Source organism: Phyllobates terribilis, unplaced genomic scaffold (genome assembly GCF_046119375.1).
Source record: "Phyllobates terribilis strain yellow unplaced genomic scaffold, ASM4611937v1 Scaffold_1213__1_contigs__length_355869, whole genome shotgun sequence".
Taxonomy (NCBI): Eukaryota; Metazoa; Chordata; class Amphibia; order Anura; family Dendrobatidae; genus Phyllobates; species Phyllobates terribilis.
This window is the reverse complement of record NW_027363973.1, coordinates 99,876-122,630: the sequence shown is the minus strand read 5'-3', so window position 1 is coordinate 122,630 and position 22,755 is coordinate 99,876. Positions and strand designations below refer to the sequence as shown.

The 22,755-nt window shown below is 45.6% G+C and overlaps 15 non-coding genes and 1 pseudogene across 15 annotated transcripts; all 16 read right to left on the bottom strand.

The window, feature by feature from the left end:
• Positions 1 to 548: 548 nt before the first annotated feature.
• LOC141243167 (U2 spliceosomal RNA) lies at positions 549 to 739 on the bottom strand. The gene has a single exon (XR_012307466.1). It is a non-coding gene; the product is annotated as a U2 spliceosomal RNA (small nuclear RNA).
• Positions 740 to 1,854: 1,115 nt separating this feature from the next.
• Positions 1,855 to 2,045, bottom strand: LOC141243166 (U2 spliceosomal RNA). Its single transcript, XR_012307465.1, has one exon. It is a non-coding gene; the product is annotated as a U2 spliceosomal RNA (small nuclear RNA).
• A 1,115-nt stretch (positions 2,046 to 3,160) lies between these two features.
• LOC141243328 (U2 spliceosomal RNA) lies at positions 3,161 to 3,343 on the bottom strand. The gene has a single exon (XR_012307615.1). It is a non-coding gene; the product is annotated as a U2 spliceosomal RNA (small nuclear RNA).
• Positions 3,344 to 5,338: 1,995 nt separating this feature from the next.
• Positions 5,339 to 5,529, bottom strand: LOC141243165 (U2 spliceosomal RNA). Its single transcript, XR_012307464.1, has one exon. It is a non-coding gene; the product is annotated as a U2 spliceosomal RNA (small nuclear RNA).
• A 1,115-nt stretch (positions 5,530 to 6,644) lies between these two features.
• Positions 6,645 to 6,835, bottom strand: LOC141243164 (U2 spliceosomal RNA). Its single transcript, XR_012307463.1, has one exon. It is a non-coding gene; the product is annotated as a U2 spliceosomal RNA (small nuclear RNA).
• A 1,115-nt stretch (positions 6,836 to 7,950) lies between these two features.
• On the bottom strand, positions 7,951 to 8,133 carry LOC141243327 (U2 spliceosomal RNA). The gene has a single exon (XR_012307614.1). It is a non-coding gene; the product is annotated as a U2 spliceosomal RNA (small nuclear RNA).
• Positions 8,134 to 10,129: 1,996 nt separating this feature from the next.
• LOC141243162 (U2 spliceosomal RNA) lies at positions 10,130 to 10,320 on the bottom strand. Its single transcript, XR_012307461.1, has one exon. It is a non-coding gene; the product is annotated as a U2 spliceosomal RNA (small nuclear RNA).
• A 1,115-nt stretch (positions 10,321 to 11,435) lies between these two features.
• LOC141243338 (U2 spliceosomal RNA) lies at positions 11,436 to 11,622 on the bottom strand. The gene has a single exon (XR_012307619.1). It is a non-coding gene; the product is annotated as a U2 spliceosomal RNA (small nuclear RNA).
• Positions 11,623 to 12,418: 796 nt separating this feature from the next.
• On the bottom strand, positions 12,419 to 12,510 carry LOC141243351 (U2 spliceosomal RNA; annotated as a pseudogene).
• A 1,115-nt stretch (positions 12,511 to 13,625) lies between these two features.
• Positions 13,626 to 13,816, bottom strand: LOC141243161 (U2 spliceosomal RNA). Its single transcript, XR_012307460.1, has one exon. It is a non-coding gene; the product is annotated as a U2 spliceosomal RNA (small nuclear RNA).
• Positions 13,817 to 14,931: 1,115 nt separating this feature from the next.
• LOC141243160 (U2 spliceosomal RNA) lies at positions 14,932 to 15,122 on the bottom strand. The gene has a single exon (XR_012307459.1). It is a non-coding gene; the product is annotated as a U2 spliceosomal RNA (small nuclear RNA).
• Positions 15,123 to 16,237: 1,115 nt separating this feature from the next.
• On the bottom strand, positions 16,238 to 16,428 carry LOC141243159 (U2 spliceosomal RNA). The gene has a single exon (XR_012307458.1). It is a non-coding gene; the product is annotated as a U2 spliceosomal RNA (small nuclear RNA).
• Positions 16,429 to 17,543: 1,115 nt separating this feature from the next.
• Positions 17,544 to 17,734, bottom strand: LOC141243301 (U2 spliceosomal RNA). Its single transcript, XR_012307589.1, has one exon. It is a non-coding gene; the product is annotated as a U2 spliceosomal RNA (small nuclear RNA).
• Positions 17,735 to 18,849: 1,115 nt separating this feature from the next.
• Positions 18,850 to 19,040, bottom strand: LOC141243158 (U2 spliceosomal RNA). The gene has a single exon (XR_012307457.1). It is a non-coding gene; the product is annotated as a U2 spliceosomal RNA (small nuclear RNA).
• Positions 19,041 to 20,152: 1,112 nt separating this feature from the next.
• Positions 20,153 to 20,343, bottom strand: LOC141243388 (U2 spliceosomal RNA). Its single transcript, XR_012307659.1, has one exon. It is a non-coding gene; the product is annotated as a U2 spliceosomal RNA (small nuclear RNA).
• Positions 20,344 to 21,458: 1,115 nt separating this feature from the next.
• On the bottom strand, positions 21,459 to 21,649 carry LOC141243383 (U2 spliceosomal RNA). Its single transcript, XR_012307654.1, has one exon. It is a non-coding gene; the product is annotated as a U2 spliceosomal RNA (small nuclear RNA).
• Between the last annotated feature and the right edge of the window lie 1,106 nt (positions 21,650 to 22,755).

Here is a 22,755-nt window from a genome sequence, read left to right as displayed (position 1 = left end):
TTTTATAGTCTGCAGGCATTAAATGAAAGAAGTCAGTGTTCCAGCAGAAGGAGACAACGTTTCAGAAAAGGCATTGTAGCAAACCAAAAAAGAAATTTTAAGCGCAGCAGAGTAACCAGCGCACATACCTGTTAGCTCAGGTGAGTTTAAAAGGCTGCTGTTGATAACAAGGGCATTTGCTAAATAGATGGTGTGTGTGCAACAATATACTGAAAGGTCAATTATATTGTGCAGCTTATCTCACCACCTGTAGTTATTTAGGTGAAAGCTCCAAAATGCTTGCCTAATATGTCTGTTTATCCAAAAGGAAGTAAAAAGGGAGAGCTAGAAAGATAGCATTGCATCACATTACATGGCAATGCAATGCACAGTTGCTGAAGTTGAACCAAAATGAGCTTGTAATCTGGCTTCTGCAACTTTGAACATGAAAAATCCAATGAGGAGAAGAAAAGCAAAGCCAAAGAGTCCATCCCAAAATCCGACAAACAAGCAAAATGAACAAAAAACATTGAATTCAATTCTTTCTGATTTTAGAAACTGCATTAAAGAAGGGGTGCACCGGTCCTGGAGATACTGCAATACCAGGTCAATGCGTGGAGTGGACAGAGCAAGCTCTTTTTCCATCTCCCTGTTCTAAAAATCCATTTAATATATGGTCCCCAGATAGGGGACGTATCAGATATTAAACTGATAAGAACAGATACTACACTTGATCTTAGCCAAAAGGCCGAGAAGCGATAACCAGAATTGGTTTCAAACTACGGAGCCACCCAAGGATCCTGAAAAGTCCATTTGTGGAGATGAGCTCCTGGACTCCCGTTAAGAAGACATGTTGTCAACCTCTAGATCCCTTACATGCCTGCACTTTTCGGCTTGCTGCTGCTGCAATCCACGCGTTTTAGATCTGCATAACTCCACCTCTTTAAACACAGCACCTTCACCCCCTGCTGTTCCCACCCGCCTCAACACCGTTGGAAGGGAGGAGAACCAATTAAGGCGGGGGGTGGGGTGGAACGAGCAGCTGTCTACCCTTAGCAGGAGGGCTCCTGATTACATACCTCTCCTGCTGCTGCTGCTGCTGGCTGTCCAGCAGCAGACTGAAGGTGGCTGCTGCTGTGCACAGGTATATAAAGGCTCAGAGCCTATTATGACACGCGCAGCCAGCGTTCCATTGCCACATTCCATCTACTGCAGGCAGGATACCTGGCTGGCTGAATGTCGCTGAGAAGCTCACAGAGACCGCCATAAGCAACAGTTTAACAGAATGCCACAGACTAATCAACCAAACTTTTTGGGTTGGGTTCTCTTTTATAGTCTGCAGGCATTAAATGAAAGAAGTCAGTGTTCCAGCAGAAGGAGACAACGTTTCAGAAAAGGCATTGTAGCAAACCAAAAAAGAAATTTTAAGCGCAGCAGAGTAACCAGCGCACATACCTGTTAGCTCAGGTGAGTTTAAAAGGCTGCTGTTGATAACAAGGGCATTTGCTAAATAGATGGTGTGTGTGCAACAATATACTGAAAGGTCAATTATATTGTGCAGCTTATCTCACCACCTGTAGTTATTTAGGTGAAAGCTCCAAAATGCTTGCCTAATATGTCTGTTTATCCAAAAGGAAGTAAAAAGGGAGAGCTAGAAAGATAGCATTGCATCACATTACATGGCAATGCAATGCACAGTTGCTGAAGTTGAACCAAAATGAGCTTGTAATCTGGTTTCTGCAACTTTGAACATGAAAAATCCAATGAGGAGAAGAAAAGCAAAGCCAAAGAGTCCATCCCCAAATCCGACAAACAAGCAAAATGAACAAAAAACATTGAATTCAATTCTTTCTGATTTTAGAAACTGCATTAAAGAAGGGGTGCACCGGTCCTGGAGATACTGCAATACCAGGTCAATGCGTGGAGTGGACAGAGCAAGCTCTTTTTCCATCTCCCTGTTCTAAAAATCCATTTAATATATGGTCCCCAGATAGGGGACGTATCAGATATTAAACTGATAAGAACAGATACTACACTTGATCTTAGCCAAAAGGCCGAGAAGCGATAACCAGAATTGGTTTCAAACTACGGAGCCACCCAAGGATCCTGAAAAGTCCATTTGTGGAGATGAGCTCCTGGACTCCCGTTAAGAAGACATGTTGTCAACCTCTAGATCCCTTACATGCCTGCACTTTTCGGCTTGCTGCTGCTGCAATCCACGCGTTTTAGATCTGCATAACTCCACCTCTTTAAACACAGCACCTTCACCCCCTGCTGTTCCCACCCGCCTCAACACCGTTGGAAGGGAGGAGAACCAATTAAGGCGGGGGGTGGGGTGGAACGAGCAGCTGTCTACCCTTAGCAGGAGGGCTCCTGATTACATACCTCTCCTGCTGCTGCTGCTGCTGGCTGTCCAGCAGCAGACTGAAGGTGGCTGCTGCTGTGCACAGGTATATAAAGGCTCAGAGCCTATTATGACACGCGCAGCCAGCGTTCCATTGCCACATTCCATCTACTGCAGGCAGGATACCTGGCTGGCTGAATGTCGCTGAGAAGCTCACAGAGACCGCCATAAGCAACAGTTTAACAGAATGCCACAGACTAATCAACCAAACTTTTTGGGTTGGGTTCTCTTTTATAGTCTGCAGGCATTAAATGAAAGAAGTCAGTGTTCCAGCAGAAGGAGACAACGTTTCAGAAAAGGCATTGTAGCAAACCAAAAAAGAAATTTTAAGCGCAGCAGAGTAACCAGCGCACATACCTGTTAGCTCAGGTGAGTTTAAAAGGCTGCTGTTGATAACAAGGGCATTTGCTAAATAGATGGTGTGTGTGCAACAATATACTGAAAGGTCAATTATATTGTGCAGCTTATCTCACCACCTGTAGTTATTTAGGTGAAAGCTCCAAAATGCTTGCCTAATATGTCTGTTTATCCAAAAGGAAGTAAAAAGGGAGAGCTAGAAAGATAGCATTGCATCACATTACATGGCAATGCAATGCACAGTTCCTGAAGTTGAACCAAAATGAGCTTGTAATCTGGCTTCTGCAACTTTGAACATGAAAAATCCAATGAGGAGAAGAAAAGCAAAGCCAAAGAGTCCATCCCAAAATCCGACAAACAAGCAAAATGAACAAAAAACATTGAATTCAATTCTTTCTCATTTTAGAAACTGCATTAAAGAAGGGGTGCACCGGTCCTGGAGATACTGCAATACCAGGTCAATGCGTGGAGTGGACAGAGCAAGCTCTTTTTCCATCTCCCTGTTCTAAAAATCCATTTAATATATGGTCCCCAGATAGGGGACGTATCAGATATTAAACTGATAAGAACAGATTTTTTTTTTTATCGAAAGCCCGAATTCGTGTACAAAACCCGAGTGCGCTTAAAAAAGTGACAAGTGCCACAAAAAAAGTGCACTAGGATGCTGGTCTTCTTGAAACCCTCTCCAAAAGGAGAAGGGTCCCCCAAACCATTCCCCGTCCCTCCGAGCCAAAAGGCCACAGCGAGGAACAGGGACAAAAAGTCACCTCCAACCGAAGCCAGAGGCGACCCAATCTTACCCCCAGCACCTGCCCGAGTTCTCACCCGAGCAAGGCACTGGGAGCCAAAGACTGTGCTCCCCTCCCGGAAGAGGGGAGCCAACAACGCTCTCCTCCCGAAAGAGGAGAGCCAGGGGGTTACAGGGGGGAGCGGAACCTGATGGCCACACACTCCCCCACTAGACCTGCCAAGAGAGGAACCCGTAAGGGAACCGCATCCCGACAAAATCCTAGTAGGACGTGACACACGTGAATAAGTGGACACACAGTGACAAAGAAATTAAATAAATAGTGAAGGTTTCACAGTATAATACTGCCCGGACCTTCGACCGGGAATTGAAAAATTCCCCATCCTAAGGCCAGAAGGCCCGGAATAAGGGTGTGTGCGAAGAAAGAAAATTTGAAGTGCTTGTGCAAATGTGCCATAAACTCAAGTGGGGTTCTCAATCCCAGTGAGTTAAGGCACCCCAGGGTCACCACTCCTGGGGCACTTCACACTTCGGGCTTTCGATCTTCCCCGGCCCAATGGCGTCGATCCTGGGGGCCATGCTTTCCACCAGATGACTATATTAGCCACCTGGCGTACTAACAAGCGCCTAAACCCCAGTGTGCATAATGTATCAATCTACTAGGGCGGCCAACATCCAAAACCGCCTTTTCGAAAGACACTACACTTGATCTTAGCCAAAAGGCCGAGAAGCGATAACCAGAATTGGTTTCAAACTACGGAGCCACCCAAGGATCCTGAAAAGTCCATTTGTGGAGATGAGCTCCTGGACTCCCGTTAAGAAGACATGTTGTCAACCTCTAGATCCCTTACATGCCTGCACTTTTCGGCTTGCTGCTGCTGCAATCCACGCGTTTTAGATCTGCATAACTCCACCTCTTTAAACACAGCACCTTCACCCCCTGCTGTTCCCACCCGCCTCAACACCGTCGGAAGGGAGGAGAACCAATTAAGGCGGGGGGTGGGGTGGAACGAGCAGCTGTCTACCCTTAGCAGGAGGGCTCCTGATTACATACCTCTCCTGCTGCTGCTGCTGCTGGCTGTCCAGCAGCAGACTGAAGGTGGCTGCTGCTGTGCACAGGTATATAAAGGCTCAGAGCCTATTATGACACGCGCAGCCAGCGTTCCTTTGCCACATTCCATCTACTGCAGGCAGGATACCTGGCTGGCTGAATGTCGCTGAGAAGCTCACAGAGACCGCCATAAGCAACAGTTTAACAGAATGCCACAGACTAATCAACCAAACTTTTTGGGTTGGGTTCTCTTTTATAGTCTGCAGGCATTAAATGAAAGAAGTCAGTGTTCCAGCAGAAGGAGACAACGTTTCAGAAAAGGCATTGTAGCAAACCAAAAAAGAAATTTTAAGCGCAGCAGAGTAACCAGCGCACATACCTGTTAGCTCAGGTGAGTTTAAAAGGCTGCTGTTGATAACAAGGGCATTTGCTAAATAGATGGTGTGTGTGCAACAATATACTGAAAGGTCAATTATATTGTGCAGCTTATCTCACCACCTGTAGTTATTTAGGTGAAAGCTCCAAAATGCTTGCCTAATATGTCTGTTTATCCAAAAGGAAGTAAAAAGGGAGAGCTAGAAAGATAGCATTGCATCACATTACATGGCAATGCAATGCACAGTTGCTGAAGTTGAACCAAAATGAGCTTGTAATCTGGCTTCTGCAACTTTGAACATGAAAAATCCAATGAGGAGAAGAAAAGCAAAGCCAAAGAGTCCATCCCAAAATCCGACAAACAAGCAAAATGAACAAAAAACATTGAATTCAATTCTTTCTGATTTTAGAAACTGCATTAAAGAAGGGGTGCACCGGTCCTGGAGATACTGCAATACCAGGTCAATGCGTGGAGTGGACAGAGCAAGCTCTTTTTCCATCTCCCTGTTCTAAAAATCCATTTAATATATGGTCCCCAGATAGGGGACGTATCAGATATTAAACTGATAAGAACAGATACTACACTTGATCTTAGCCAAAAGGCCGAGAAGCGATAACCAGAATTGGTTTCAAACTACGGAGCCACCCAAGGATCCTGAAAAGTCCATTTGTGGAGATGAGCTCCTGGACTCCCGTTAAGAAGACATGTTGTCAACCTCTAGATCCCTTACATGCCTGCACTTTTCGGCTTGCTGCTGCTGCAATCCACGCGTTTTAGATCTGCATAACTCCACCTCTTTAAACACAGCACCTTCACCCCCTGCTGTTCCCACCCGCCTCAACACCGTTGGAAGGGAGGAGAACCAATTAAGGCGGGGGGTGGGGTGGAACGAGCAGCTGTCTACCCTTAGCAGGAGGGCTCCTGATTACATACCTCTCCTGCTGCTGCTGCTGCTGGCTGTCCAGCAGCAGACTGAAGGTGGCTGCTGCTGTGCACAGGTATATAAAGGCTCAGAGCCTATTATGACACGCGCAGCCAGCGTTCCATTGCCACATTCCATCTACTGCAGGCAGGATACCTGGCTGGCTGAATGTCGCTGAGAAGCTCACAGAGACCGCCATAAGCAACAGTTTAACAGAATGCCACAGACTAATCAACCAAACTTTTTGGGTTGGGTTCTCTTTTATAGTCTGCAGGCATTAAATGAAAGAAGTCAGTGTTCCAGCAGAAGGAGACAACGTTTCAGAAAAGGCATTGTAGCAAACCAAAAAAGAAATTTTAAGCGCAGCAGAGTAACCAGCGCACATACCTGTTAGCTCAGGTGAGTTTAAAAGGCTGCTGTTGATAACAAGGGCATTTGCTAAATAGATGGTGTGTGTGCAACAATATACTGAAAGGTCAATTATATTGTGCAGCTTATCTCACCACCTGTAGTTATTTAGGTGAAAGCTCCAAAATGCTTGCCTAATATGTCTGTTTATCCAAAAGGAAGTAAAAAGGGAGAGCTAGAAAGATAGCATTGCATCACATTACATGGCAATGCAATGCACAGTTGCTGAAGTTGAACCAAAATGAGCTTGTAATCTGGTTTCTGCAACTTTGAACATGAAAAATCCAATGAGGAGAAGAAAAGCAAAGCCAAAGAGTCCATCCCCAAATCCGACAAACAAGCAAAATGAACAAAAAACATTGAATTCAATTCTTTCTGATTTTAGAAACTGCATTAAAGAAGGGGTGCACCGGTCCTGGAGATACTGCAATACCAGGTCAATGCGTGGAGTGGACAGAGCAAGCTCTTTTTCCATCTCCCTGTTCTAAAAATCCATTTAATATATGGTCCCCAGATAGGGGACGTATCAGATATTAAACTGATAAGAACAGATACTACACTTGATCTTAGCCAAAAGGCCGAGAAGCGATAACCAGAATTGGTTTCAAACTACGGAGCCACCCAAGGATCCTGAAAAGTCCATTTGTGGAGATGAGCTCCTGGACTCCCGTTAAGAAGACATGTTGTCAACCTCTAGATCCCTTACATGCCTGCACTTTTCGGCTTGCTGCTGCTGCAATCCACGCGTTTTAGATCTGCATAACTCCACCTCTTTAAACACAGCACCTTCACCCCCTGCTGTTCCCACCCGCCTCAACACCGTTGGAAGGGAGGAGAACCAATTAAGGCGGGGGGTGGGGTGGAACGAGCAGCTGTCTACCCTTAGCAGGAGGGCTCCTGATTACATACCTCTCCTGCTGCTGCTGCTGCTGGCTGTCCAGCAGCAGACTGAAGGTGGCTGCTGCTGTGCACAGGTATATAAAGGCTCAGAGCCTATTATGACACGCGCAGCCAGCGTTCCATTGCCACATTCCATCTACTGCAGGCAGGATACCTGGCTGGCTGAATGTCGCTGAGAAGCTCACAGAGACCGCCATAAGCAACAGTTTAACAGAATGCCACAGACTAATCAACCAAACTTTTTGGGTTGGGTTCTCTTTTATAGTCTGCAGGCATTAAATGAAAGAAGTCAGTGTTCCAGCAGAAGGAGACAACGTTTCAGAAAAGGCATTGTAGCAAACCAAAAAAGAAATTTTAAGCGCAGCAGAGTAACCAGCGCACATACCTGTTAGCTCAGGTGAGTTTAAAAGGCTGCTGTTGATAACAAGGGCATTTGCTAAATAGATGGTGTGTGTGCAACAATATACTGAAAGGTCAATTATATTGTGCAGCTTATCTCACCACCTGTAGTTATTTAGGTGAAAGCTCCAAAATGCTTGCCTAATATGTCTGTTTATCCAAAAGGAAGTAAAAAGGGAGAGCTAGAAAGATAGCATTGCATCACATTACATGGCAATGCAATGCACAGTTCCTGAAGTTGAACCAAAATGAGCTTGTAATCTGGCTTCTGCAACTTTGAACATGAAAAATCCAATGAGGAGAAGAAAAGCAAAGCCAAAGAGTCCATCCCAAAATCCGACAAACAAGCAAAATGAACAAAAAACATTGAATTCAATTCTTTCTCATTTTAGAAACTGCATTAAAGAAGGGGTGCACCGGTCCTGGAGATACTGCAATACCAGGTCAATGCGTGGAGTGGACAGAGCAAGCTCTTTTTCCATCTCCCTGTTCTAAAAATCCATTTAATATATGGTCCCCAGATAGGGGACGTATCAGATATTAAACTGATAAGAACAGATTTTTTTTTTTATCGAAAGCCCGAATTCGTGTACAAAACCCGAGTGCGCTTAAAAAAGTGACAAGTGCCACAAAAAAAGTGCACTAGGATGCTGGTCTTCTTGAAACCCTCTCCAAAAGGAGAAGGGTCCCCCAAACCATTCCCCGTCCCTCCGAGCCAAAAGGCCACAGCGAGGAACAGGGACAAAAAGTCACCTCCAACCGAAGCCAGAGGCGACCCAATCTTACCCCCAGCACCTGCCCGAGTTCTCACCCGAGCAAGGCACTGGGAGCCAAAGACTGTGCTCCCCTCCCGGAAGAGGGGAGCCAACAACGCTCTCCTCCCGAAAGAGGAGAGCCAGGGGGTTACAGGGGGGAGCGGAACCTGATGGCCACACACTCCCCCACTAGACCTGCCAAGAGAGGAACCCGTAAGGGAACCGCATCCCGACAAAATCCTAGTAGGACGTGACACACGTGAATAAGTGGACACACAGTGACAAAGAAATTAAATAAATAGTGAAGGTTTCACAGTATAATACTGCCCGGACCTTCGACCGGGAATTGAAAAATTCCCCATCCTAAGGCCAGAAGGCCCGGAATAAGGGTGTGTGCGAAGAAAGAAAATTTGAAGTGCTTGTGCAAATGTGCCATAAACTCAAGTGGGGTTCTCAATCCCAGTGAGTTAAGGCACCCCAGGGTCACCACTCCTGGGGCACTTCACACTTCGGGCTTTCGATCTTCCCCGGCCCAATGGCGTCGATCCTGGGGGGCCATGCTTTCCACCAGATGACTATATTAGCCACCTGGCGTACTAACAAGCGCCTAAACCCCAGTGTGCATAATGTATCAATCTACTAGGGCGGCCAACATCCAAAACCGCCTTTTCGAAAGACACTACACTTGATCTTAGCCAAAAGGCCGAGAAGCGATAACCAGAATTGGTTTCAAACTACGGAGCCACCCAAGGATCCTGAAAAGTCCATTTGTGGAGATGAGCTCCTGGACTCCCGTTAAGAAGACATGTTGTCAACCTCTAGATCCCTTACATGCCTGCACTTTTCGGCTTGCTGCTGCTGCAATCCACGCGTTTTAGATCTGCATAACTCCACCTTTTTAAACACAGCACCTTCACCCCCTGCTGTTCCCACCCGCCTCAACACCGTTGGAAGGGAGGAGAACCAATTAAGGCGGGGGGTGGGGTGGAACGAGCAGCTGTCTACCCTTAGCAGGAGGGCTCCTGATTACATACCTCTCCTGCTGCTGCTGCTGCTGGCTGTCCAGCAGCAGACTGAAGGTGGCTGCTGCTGTGCACAGGTATATAAAGGCTCAGAGCCTATTATGACACGCGCAGCCAGCGTTCCATTGCCACATTCCATCTACTGCAGGCAGGATACCTGGCTGGCTGAATGTCGCTGAGAAGCTCACAGAGACCGCCATAAGCAACAGTTTAACAGAATGCCACAGACTAATCAACCAAACTTTTTGGGTTGGGTTCTCTTTTATAGTCTGCAGGCATTAAATGAAAGAAGTCAGTGTTCCAGCAGAAGGAGACAACGTTTCAGAAAAGGCATTGTAGCAAACCAAAAAAGAAATTTTAAGCGCAGCAGAGTAACCAGCGCACATACCTGTTAGCTCAGGTGAGTTTAAAAGGCTGCTGTTGATAACAAGGGCATTTGCTAAATAGATGGTGTGTGTGCAACAATATACTGAAAGGTCAATTATATTGTGCAGCTTATCTCACCACCTGTAGTTATTTAGGTGAAAGCTCCAAAATGCTTGCCTAATATGTCTGTTTATCCAAAAGGAAGTAAAAAGGGAGAGCTAGAAAGATAGCATTGCATCACATTACATGGCAATGCAATGCACAGTTGCTGAAGTTGAACCAAAATGAGCTTGTAATCTGGCTTCTGCAACTTTGAACATGAAAAATCCAATGAGGAGAAGAAAAGCAAAGCCAAAGAGTCCATCCCAAAATCCGACAAACAAGCAAAATGAACAAAAAACATTGAATTCAATTCTTTCTGATTTTAGAAACTGCATTAAAGAAGGGGTGCACCGGTCCTGGAGATACTGCAATACCAGGTCAATGCGTGGAGTGGACAGAGCAAGCTCTTTTTCCATCTCCCTGTTCTAAAAATCCATTTAATATATGGTCCCCAGATAGGGGACGTATCAGATATTAAACTGATAAGAACAGATACTACACTTGATCTTAGCCAAAAGGCCGAGAAGCGATAACCAGAATTGGTTTCAAACTACGGAGCCACCCAAGGATCCTGAAAAGTCCATTTGTGGAGATGAGCTCCTGGACTCCCGTTAAGAAGACATGTTGTCAACCTCTAGATCCCTTACATGCCTGCACTTTTCGGCTTGCTGCTGCTGCAATCCACGCGTTTTAGATCTGCATAACTCCACCTCTTTAAACACAGCACCTTCACCCCCTGCTGTTCCCACCCGCCTCAACACCGTTGGAAGGGAGGAGAACCAATTAAGGCGGGGGGTGGGGTGGAACGAGCAGCTGTCTACCCTTAGCAGGAGGGCTCCTGATTACATACCTCTCCTGCTGCTGCTGCTGCTGGCTGTCCAGCAGCAGACTGAAGGTGGCTGCTGCTGTGCACAGGTATATAAAGGCTCAGAGCCTATTATGACACGCGCAGCCAGCGTTCCATTGCCACATTCCATCTACTGCAGGCAGGATACCTGGCTGGCTGAATGTCGCTGAGAAGCTCACAGAGACCGCCATAAGCAACAGTTTAACAGAATGCCACAGACTAATCAACCAAACTTTTTGGGTTGGGTTCTCTTTTATAGTCTGCAGGCATTAAATGAAAGAAGTCAGTGTTCCAGCAGAAGGAGACAACGTTTCAGAAAAGGCATTGTAGCAAACCAAAAAAGAAATTTTAAGCGCAGCAGAGTAACCAGCGCACATACCTGTTAGCTCAGGTGAGTTTAAAAGGCTGCTGTTGATAACAAGGGCATTTGCTAAATAGATGGTGTGTGTGCAACAATATACTGAAAGGTCAATTATATTGTGCAGCTTATCTCACCACCTGTAGTTATTTAGGTGAAAGCTCCAAAATGCTTGCCTAATATGTCTGTTTATCCAAAAGGAAGTAAAAAGGGAGAGCTAGAAAGATAGCATTGCATCACATTACATGGCAATGCAATGCACAGTTGCTGAAGTTGAACCAAAATGAGCTTGTAATCTGGCTTCTGCAACTTTGAACATGAAAAATCCAATGAGGAGAAGAAAAGCAAAGCCAAAGAGTCCATCCCAAAATCCGACAAACAAGCAAAATGAACAAAAAACATTGAATTCAATTCTTTCTGATTTTAGAAACTGCATTAAAGAAGGGGTGCACCGGTCCTGGAGATACTGCAATACCAGGTCAATGCGTGGAGTGGACAGAGCAAGCTCTTTTTCCATCTCCCTGTTCTAAAAATCCGTTTAATATATGGTCCCCAGATAGGGGACGTATCAGATATTAAACTGATAAGAACAGATTTTTTTTTTTTTTTTTTTTTTTTCAAAAGCCCGAATTCGTGTACAAAACCCGAGTGCGCTTAAAAAAGTGACAAGTGCCACAAAAAAAGTGCACTAGGATGCTGGTCTTCTTGAAACCCTCTCCAAAAGGAGAAGGGTCCCCCAAACCATTCCCCGTCCCTCCGAACCAGAAGGCCACAGCGAGGAACAGGGACAAATAGCCACCTCCAGCCGGAGCCAGAGGCGACCCAATCTTACCCCCAGCACCTGCCCGACTTCTCACCCGAGCAAGGCACTGGGAGCCAAAGACTGTGCTCCCCTCCCGGAAGAGGGTAGCCAACAACGCTCTCCTCCCGAAAGAGGAGAGCCACGGGGGTTCAGGGGGGAGCGGAACCTGATGGCCACACACTCCCCCCCTAGACCTGCCAAGAGAGGAACCCGTAAGGGAACCGCATCCCGACAAAATCCTAGTAGGACATGACACACGTGAATAAGTGGACACACAGTGACAAAGAAATTAAATAAATAGTGAAGGTTTCACAGTATAATACTGCCCGGACCTTCGACCGGGAATTGAAAAATTCCCCATCCTAAGGCCAGAAGGCCCGGAATAAGGGTGTGTGTGAAGAAAGAAATATTGAAGTGCTAGTGCAAATGTGCCATAAACTCAAGTGGGGTTCCCAATCCCAGTGAGTTAAGGCACCCCGGGGTCACCACTCCTGGGGCACTTCACACTTCGGGCTTTCGATCTTCCCCGGCCCAATGGCGTCGATCCTGGGGGGCCATGCTTTCCACCAGATGACTATATTAGCCACCTGGCGTACTAACAAGCGCCTAAACCCCAGTGTGCATAATGTATCAATCTACTAGGGCGGCCAACATCCAAAACCGCCTTTTCGAAAGATACTACACTTGATCTTAGCCAAAAGGCCGAGAAGCGATAACCAGAATTGGTTTCAAACTACGGAGCCACCCAAGGATCCTGAAAAGTCCATTTGTGGAGATGAGCTCCTGGACTCCCGTTAAGAAGACATGTTGTCAACCTCTAGATCCCTTACATGCCTGCACTTTTCGGCTTGCTGCTGCTGCAATCCACGCGTTTTAGATCTGCATAACTCCACCTCTTTAAACACAGCACCTTCACCCCCTGCTGTTCCCACCCGCCTCAACACCGTTGGAAGGGAGGAGAACCAATTAAGGCGGGGGGTGGGGTGGAACGAGCAGCTGTCTACCCTTAGCAGGAGGGCTCCTGATTACATACCTCTCCTGCTGCTGCTGCTGCTGGCTGTCCAGCAGCAGACTGAAGGTGGCTGCTGCTGTGCACAGGTATATAAAGGCTCAGAGCCTATTATGACACGCGCAGCCAGCGTTCCATTGCCACATTCCATCTACTGCAGGCAGGATACCTGGCTGGCTGAATGTCGCTGAGAAGCTCACAGAGACCGCCATAAGCAACAGTTTAACAGAATGCCACAGACTAATCAACCAAACTTTTTGGGTTGGGTTCTCTTTTATAGTCTGCAGGCATTAAATGAAAGAAGTCAGTGTTCTAGCAGAAGGAGACAACGTTTCAGAAAAGGCATTGTAGCAAACCAAAAAAGAAATTTTAAGCGCAGCAGAGTAACCAGCGCACATACCTGTTAGCTCAGGTGAGTTTAAAAGGCTGCTGTTGATAACAAGGGCATTTGCTAAATAGATGGTGTGTGTGCAACAATATACTGAAAGGTCAATTATATTGTGCAGCTTATCTCACCACCTGTAGTTATTTAGGTGAAAGCTCCAAAATGCTTGCCTAATATGTCTGTTTATCCAAAAGGAAGTAAAAAGGGAGAGCTAGAAAGATAGCATTGCATCACATTACATGGCAATGCAATGCACAGTTGCTGAAGTTGAACCAAAATGAGCTTGTAATCTGGCTTCTGCAACTTTGAACATGAAAAATCCAATGAGGAGAAGAAAAGCAAAGCCAAAGAGTCCATCCCAAAATCCGACAAACAAGCAAAATGAACAAAAAACATTGAATTCAATTCTTTCTGATTTTAGAAACTGCATTAAAGAAGGGGTGCACCGGTCCTGGAGATACTGCAATACCAGGTCAATGCGTGGAGTGGACAGAGCAAGCTCTTTTTCCATCTCCCTGTTCTAAAAATCCATTTAATATATGGTCCCCAGATAGGGGACGTATCAGATATTAAACTGATAAGAACAGATACTACACTTGATCTTAGCCAAAAGGCCGAGAAGCGATAACCAGAATTGGTTTCAAACTACGGAGCCACCCAAGGATCCTGAAAAGTCCATTTGTGGAGATGAGCTCCTGGACTCCCGTTAAGAAGACATGTTGTCAACCTCTAGATCCCTTACATGCCTGCACTTTTCGGCTTGCTGCTGCTGCAATCCACGCGTTTTAGATCTGCATAACTCCACCTCTTTAAACACAGCACCTTCACCCCCTGCTGTTCCCACCCGCCTCAACACCGTTGGAAGGGAGGAGAACCAATTAAGGCGGGGGGTGGGGTGGAACGAGCAGCTGTCTACCCTTAGCAGGAGGGCTCCTGATTACATACCTCTCCTGCTGCTGCTGCTGCTGGCTGTCCAGCAGCAGACTGAAGGTGGCTGCTGCTGTGCACAGGTATATAAAGGCTCAGAGCCTATTATGACACGCGCAGCCAGCGTTCCATTGCCACATTCCATCTACTGCAGGCAGGATACCTGGCTGGCTGAATGTCGCTGAGAAGCTCACAGAGACCGCCATAAGCAACAGTTTAACAGAATGCCACAGACTAATCAACCAAACTTTTTGGGTTGGGTTCTCTTTTATAGTCTGCAGGCATTAAATGAAAGAAGTCAGTGTTCCAGCAGAAGGAGACAACGTTTCAGAAAAGGCATTGTAGCAAACCAAAAAAGAAATTTTAAGCGCAGCAGAGTAACCAGCGCACATACCTGTTAGCTCAGGTGAGTTTAAAAGGCTGCTGTTGATAACAAGGGCATTTGCTAAATAGATGGTGTGTGTGCAACAATATACTGAAAGGTCAATTATATTGTGCAGCTTATCTCACCACCTGTAGTTATTTAGGTGAAAGCTCCAAAATGCTTGCCTAATATGTCTGTTTATCCAAAAGGAAGTAAAAAGGGAGAGCTAGAAAGATAGCATTGCATCACATTACATGGCAATGCAATGCACAGTTGCTGAAGTTGAACCAAAATGAGCTTGTAATCTGGCTTCTGCAACTTTGAACATGAAAAATCCAATGAGGAGAAGAAAAGCAAAGCCAAAGAGTCCATCCCAAAATCCGACAAACAAGCAAAATGAACAAAAAACATTGAATTCAATTCTTTCTGATTTTAGAAACTGCATTAAAGAAGGGGTGCACCGGTCCTGGAGATACTGCAATACCAGGTCAATGCGTGGAGTGGACAGAGCAAGCTCTTTTTCCATCTCCCTGTTCTAAAAATCCATTTAATATATGGTCCCCAGATAGGGGACGTATCAGATATTAAACTGATAAGAACAGATACTACACTTGATCTTAGCCAAAAGGCCGAGAAGCGATAACCAGAATTGGTTTCAAACTACGGAGCCACCCAAGGATCCTGAAAAGTCCATTTGTGGAGATGAGCTCCTGGACTCCCGTTAAGAAGACATGTTGTCAACCTCTAGATCCCTTACATGCCTGCACTTTTCGGCTTGCTGCTGCTGCAATCCACGCGTTTTAGATCTGCATAACTCCACCTCTTTAAACAGAGCACCTTCACCCCCTGCTGTTCCCACCCGCCTCAACACCGTTGGAAGGGAGGAGAACCAATTAAGGCGGGGGGTGGGGTGGAACGAGCAGCTGTCTACCCTTAGCAGGAGGGCTCCTGATTACATACCTCTCCTGCTGCTGCTGCTGCTGGCTGTCCAGCAGCAGACTGAAGGTGGCTGCTGCTGTGCACAGGTATATAAAGGCTCAGAGCCTATTATGACACGCGCAGCCAGCGTTCCATTGCCACATTCCATCTACTGCAGGCAGGATACCTGGCTGGCTGAATGTCGCTGAGAAGCTCACAGAGACCGCCATAAGCAACAGTTTAACAGAATGCCACAGACTAATCAACCAAACTTTTTGGGTTGGGTTCTCTTTTATAGTCTGCAGGCATTAAATGAAAGAAGTCAGTGTTCCAGCAGAAGGAGACAACGTTTCAGAAAAGGCATTGTAGCAAACCAAAAAAGAAATTTTAAGCGCAGCAGAGTAACCAGCGCACATACCTGTTAGCTCAGGTGAGTTTAAAAGGCTGCTGTTGATAACAAGGGCATTTGCTAAATAGATGGTGTGTGTGCAACAATATACTGAAAGGTCAATTATATTGTGCAGCTTATCTCACCACCTGTAGTTATTTAGGTGAAAGCTCCAAAATGCTTGCCTAATATGTCTGTTTATCCAAAAGGAAGTAAAAAGGGAGAGCTAGAAAGATAGCATTGCATCACATTACATGGCAATGCAATGCACAGTTGCTGAAGTTGAACCAAAATGAGCTTGTAATCTGGCTTCTGCAACTTTGAACATGAAAAATCCAATGAGGAGAAGAAAAGCAAAGCCAAAGAGTCCATCCCAAAATCCGACAAACAAGCAAAATGAACAAAAAACATTGAATTCAATTCTTTCTGATTTTAGAAACTGCATTAAAGAAGGGGTGCACCGGTCCTGGAGATACTGCAATACCAGGTCAATGCGTGGAGTGGACAGAGCAAGCTCTTTTTCCATCTCCCTGTTCTAAAAATCCATTTAATATATGGTCCCCAGATAGGGGACGTATCAGATATTAAACTGATAAGAACAGATACTACACTTGATCTTAGCCAAAAGGCCGAGAAGCGATAACCAGAATTGGTTTCAAACTACGGAGCCACCCAAGGATCCTGAAAAGTCCATTTGTGGAGATGAGCTCCTGGACTCCCGTTAAGAAGACATGTTGTCAACCTCTAGATCCCTTACATGCCTGCACTTTTCGGCTTGCTGCTGCTGCAATCCACGCGTTTTAGATCTGCATAACTCCACCTCTTTAAACACAGCACCTTCACCCCCTGCTGTTCCCACCCGCCTCAACACCGTTGGAAGGGAGGAGAACCAATTAAGGCGGGGGGTGGGGTGGAACGAGCAGCTGTCTACCCTTAGCAGGAGGGCTCCTGATTACATACCTCTCCTGCTGCTGCTGCTGCTGGCTGTCCAGCAGCAGACTGAAGGTGGCTGCTGCTGTGCACAGGTATATAAAGGCTCAGAGCCTATTATGACACGCGCAGCCAGCGTTCCATTGCCACATTCCATCTACTGCAGGCAGGATACCTGGCTGGCTGAATGTCGCTGAGAAGCTCACAGAGACCGCCATAAGCAACAGTTTAACAGAATGCCACAGACTAATCAACCAAACTTTTTGGGTTGGGTTCTCTTTTATAGTCTGCAGGCATTAAATGAAAGAAGTCAGTGTTCCAGCAGAAGGAGACAACGTTTCAGAAAAGGCATTGTAGCAAACCAAAAAAGAAATTTTAAGCGCAGCAGAGTAACCAGCGCACATACCTGTTATCTCAGGTGAGTTTAAAAGGCTGCTGTTGATAACAAGGGCATTTGCTAAATAGATGGTGTGTGTGCAACAATATACTGAAAGGTCAATTATATTGTGCAGCTTATCTCACCACCTGTAGTTATTTAGGTGAAAGCTCCAAAATGCTTGCCTAATATGTCTGTTTATCCAAAAGGAAGTAAAAAGGGAGAGCTAGAAAGATAGCATTGCATCACATTACATGGCAATGCAATGCACAGTTGCTGAAGTTGAACCAAAATGAGCTTGTAATCTGGCTTCTGCAACTTTGAACATGAAAAATCCAATGAGGAGAAGAAAAGCAAAGCCAAAGAGTCCATCCCAAAATCCGACAAACAAGCAAAATGAACAAAAAACATTGAATTCAATTCTTTCTGATTTTAGAAACTGCATTAAAGAAGGGGTGCACCGGTCCTGGAGATACTGCAATACCAGGTCAATGCGTGGAGTGGACAGAGCAAGCTCTTTTTCCATCTCCCTGTTCTAAAAATCCATTTAATATATGGTCCCCAGATAGGGGACGTATCAGATATTAAACTGATAAGAACAGATACTACACTTGATCTTAGCCTAAAGGCCGAGAAGCGATAACCAGAATTGGTTTCAAACTACGGAGCCACCCAAGGATCCTGAAAAGTCCATTTGTGGAGATGAGCTCCTGGACTCCCGTTAAGGAGACATGTTGTCAACCTCTAGATCCCTTACATGCCTGCACTTTTCGGCTTGCTGCTGCTGCAATCCACGCGTTTTAGATCTGCATAACTCCACCTCTTTAAACACAGCACCTTCACCCCCTGCTGTTCCCACCCGCCTCAACACCGTTGGAAGGGAGGAGAACCAATTAAGGCGGGGGGTGGGGTGGAACGAGCAGCTGTCTACCCTTAGCAGGAGGGCTCCTGATTACATACCTCTCCTGCTGCTGCTGCTGCTGGCTGTCCAGCAGCAGACTGAAGGTGGCTGCTGCTGTGCACAGGTATATAAAGGCTCAGAGCCTATTATGACACGCGCAGCCAGCGTTCCATTGCCACATTCCATCTACTGCAGGCAGGATACCTGGCTGGCTGAATGTCGCTGAGAAGCTCACAGAGACCGCCATAAGCAACAGTTTAACAGAATGCCACAGACTAATCAACCAAACTTTTTGGGTTGGGTTCTCTTTTATAGTCTGCAGGCATTAAATGAAAGAAGTCAGTGTTCCAGCAGAAGGAGACAACGTTTCAGAAAAGGCATTGTAGCAAACCAAAAAAGAAATTTTAAGCGCAGCAGAGTAACCAGCGCACATACCTGTTAGCTCAGGTGAGTTTAAAAGGCTGCTGTTGATAACAAGGGCATTTGCTAAATAGATGGTGTGTGTGCAACAATATACTGAAAGGTCAATTATATTGTGCAGCTTATCTCACCACCTGTAGTTATTTAGGTGAAAGCTCCAAAATGCTTGCCTAATATGTCTGTTTATCCAAAAGGAAGTAAAAAGGGAGAGCTAGAAAGATAGCATTGCATCACATTACATGGCAATGCAATGCACAGTTGCTGAAGTTGAACCAAAATGAGCTTGTAATCTGGCTTCTGCAACTTTGAACATGAAAAATCCAATGAGGAGAAGAAAAGCAAAGCCAAAGAGTCCATCCCAAAATCCGACAAACAAGCAAAATGAACAAAAAACATTGAATTCAATTCTTTCTGATTTTAGAAACTGCATTAAAGAAGGGGTGCACCGGTCCTGGAGATACTGCAATACCAGGTCAATGCGTGGAGTGGACAGAGCAAGCTCTTTTTCCATCTCCCTGTTCTAAAAATCCATTTAATATATGGTCCCCAGATAGGGGACGTATCAGATATTAAACTGATAAGAACAGATACTACACTTGATCTTAGCCAAAAGGCCGAGAAGCGATAACCAGAATTGGTTTCAAACTACGGAGCCACCCAAGGATCCTGAAAAGTCCATTTGTGGAGATGAGCTCCTGGACTCCCGTTAAGAAGACATGTTGTCAACCTCTAGATCCCTTACATGCCTGCACTTTTCGGCTTGCTGCTGCTGCAATCCACGCGTTTTAGATCTGCATAACTCCACCTCTTTAAACACAGCACCTTCACCCCCTGCTGTTCCCACCCGCCTCAACACCGTTGGAAGGGAGGAGAACCAATTAAGGCGGGGGGTGGGGTGGAACGAGCAGCTGTCTACCCTTAGCAGGAGGGCTCCTGATTACATACCTCTCCTGCTGCTGCTGCTGGCTGTCCAGCAGCAGACTGAAGGTGGCTGCTGCTGTGCACAGGTATATAAAGGCTCAGAGCCTATTATGACACGCGCAGCCAGCGTTCCATTGCCACATTCCATCTACTGCAGGCAGGATACCTGGCTGGCTGAATGTCGCTGAGAAGCTCACAGAGACCGCCATAAGCAACAGTTTAACAGAATGCCACAGACTAATCAACCAAACTTTTTGGGTTGGGTTCTCTTTTATAGTCTGCAGGCATTAAATGAAAGAAGTCAGTGTTCCAGCAGAAGGAGACAACGTTTCAGAAAAGGCATTGTAGCAAACCAAAAAAGAAATTTTAAGCGCAGCAGAGTAACCAGCGCACATACCTGTTAGCTCAGGTGAGTTTAAAAGGCTGCTGTTGATAACAAGGGCATTTGCTAAATAGATGGTGTGTGTGCAACAATATACTGAAAGGTCAATTATATTGTGCAGCTTATCTCACCACCTGTAGTTATTTAGGTGAAAGCTCCAAAATGCTTGCCTAATATGTCTGTTTATCCAAAAGGAAGTAAAAAGGGAGAGCTAGAAAGATAGCATTGCATCACATTACATGGCAATGCAATGCACAGTTGCTGAAGTTGAACCAAAATGAGCTTGTAATCTGGCTTCTGCAACTTTGAACATGAAAAATCCAATGAGGAGAAGAAAAGCAAAGCCAAAGAGTCCATCCCAAAATCCGACAAACAAGCAAAATGAACAAAAAACATTGAATTCAATTCTTTCTGATTTTAGAAACTGCATTAAAGAAGGGGTGCACCGGTCCTGGAGATACTGCAATACCAGGTCAATGCGTGGAGTGGACAGAGCAAGCTCTTTTTCCATCTCCCTGTTCTAAAAATCCATTTAATATATGGTCCCCAGATAGGGGACGTATCAGATATTAAACTGATAAGAACAGATACTACACTTGATCTTAGCCAAAAGGCCGAGAAGCGATAACCAGAATTGGTTTCAAACTACGGAGCCACCCAAGGATCCTGAAAAGTCCATTTGTGGAGATGAGCTCCTGGACTCCCGTTAAGAAGACATGTTGTCAACCTCTAGATCCCTTACATGCCTGCACTTTTCGGCTTGCTGCTGCTGCAATCCACGCGTTTTAGATCTGCATAACTCCACCTCTTTAAACACAGCACCTTCACCCCCCGCTGTTCCCACCCGCCTCAACACCGTTGGAAGGGAGGAGAACCAATTAAGGCGGGGGGTGGGGTGGAACGAGCAGCTGTCTACCCTTAGCAGGAGGGCTCCTGATTACATACCTCTCCTGCTGCTGCTGCTGCTGGCTGTCCAGCAGCAGACTGAAGGTGGCTGCTGCTGTGCACAGGTATATAAAGGCTCAGAGCCTATTATGACACGCGCAGCCAGCGTTCCATTGCCACATTCCATCTACTGCAGGCAGGATACCTGGCTGGCTGAATGTCGCTGAGAAGCTCACAGAGACCGCCATAAGCAACAGTTTAACAGAATGCCACAGACTAATCAACCAAACTTTTTGGGTTGGGTTCTCTTTTATAGTCTGCAGGCATTAAATGAAAGAAGTCAGTGTTCCAGCAGAAGGAGACAACGTTTCAGAAAAGGCATTGTAGCAAACCAAAAAAGAAATTTTAAGCGCAGCAGAGTAACCAGCGCACATACCTGTTAGCTCAGGTGAGTTTAAAAGGCTGCTGTTGATAACAAGGGCATTTGCTAAATAGATGGTGTGTGTGCAACAATATACTGAAAGGTCAATTATATTGTGCAGCTTATCTCACCACCTGTAGTTATTTAGGTGAAAGCTCCAAAATGCTTGCCTAATATGTCTGTTTATCCAAAAGGAAGTAAAAAGGGAGAGCTAGAAAGTTAGCATTGCATCACATTACATGGCAATGCAATGCACAGTTGCTGAAGTTGAACCAAAATGAGCTTGTAATCTGGCTTCTGCAACTTTGAACATGAAAAATCCAATGAGGAGAAGAAAAGCAAAGCCAAAGAGTCCATCCCAAAATCCGACAAACAAGCAAAATGAACAAAAAACATTGAATTCAATTCTTTCTGATTTTAGAAACTGCATTAAAGAAGGGGTGCACCGGTCCTGGAGATACTGCAATACCAGGTCAATGCGTGGAGTGGACAGAGCAAGCTCTTTTTCCATCTCCCTGTTCTAAAAATTCATTTAATATATGGTCCCCAGATAGGGGACGTATCAGATATTAAACTGATAAGAACAGATACTACACTTGATCTTAGCCAAAAGGCCGAGAAGCGATAACCAGAATTGGTTTCAAACTACGGAGCCACCCAAGGATCCTGAAAAGTCCATTTGTGGAGATGAGCTCCTGGACTCCCGTTAAGAAGACATGTTGTCAACCTCTAGATCCCTTACATGCCTGCACTTTTCGGCTTGCTGCTGCTGCAATCCACGCGTTTTAGATCTGCATAACTCCACCTCTTTAAACACAGCACCTTCACCCCCTGCTGTTCCCACCCGCCTCAACACCGTTGGAAGGGAGGAGAACCAATTAAGGCGGGGGGTGGGGTGGAACGAGCAGCTGTCTACCCTTAGCAGGAGGGCTCCTGATTACATACCTCTCCTGCTGCTGCTGCTGCTGGCTGTCCAGCAGCAGACTGAAGGTGGCTGCTGCTGTGCACAGGTATATAAAGGCTCAGAGCCTATTATGACACGCGCAGCCAGCGTTCCATTGCCACATTCCATCTACTGCAGGCAGGATACCTGGCTGGCTGAATGTCGCTGAGAAGCTCACAGAGACCGCCATAAGCAACAGTTTAACAGAATGCCACAGACTAATCAACCAAACTTTTTGGGTTGGGTTCTCTTTTATAGTCTGCAGGCATTAAATGAAAGAAGTCAGTGTTCCAGCAGAAGGAGACAACGTTTCAGAAAAGGCATTGTAGCAAACCAAAAAAGAAATTTTAAGCGCAGCAGAGTAACCAGCGCACATACCTGTTAGCTCAGGTGAGTTTAAAAGGCTGCTGTTGATAACAAGGGCATTTGCTAAATAGATGGTGTGTGTGCAACAATATACTGAAAGGTCAATTATATTGTGCAGCTTATCTCACCACCTGTAGTTATTTAGGTGAAAGCTCCAAAATGCTTGCCTAATATGTCTGTTTATCCAAAAGGAAGTAAAAAGGGAGAGCTAGAAAGATAGCATTGCATCACATTACATGGCAATGCAATGCACAGTTGCTGAAGTTGAACCAAAATGAGCTTGTAATCTGGCTTCTGCAACTTTGAACATGAAAAATCCAATGAGGAGAAGAAAAGCAAAGCCAAAGAGTCCATCCCAAAATCCGACAAACAAGCAAAATGAACAAAAAACATTGAATTCAATTCTTTCTGATTTTAGAAACT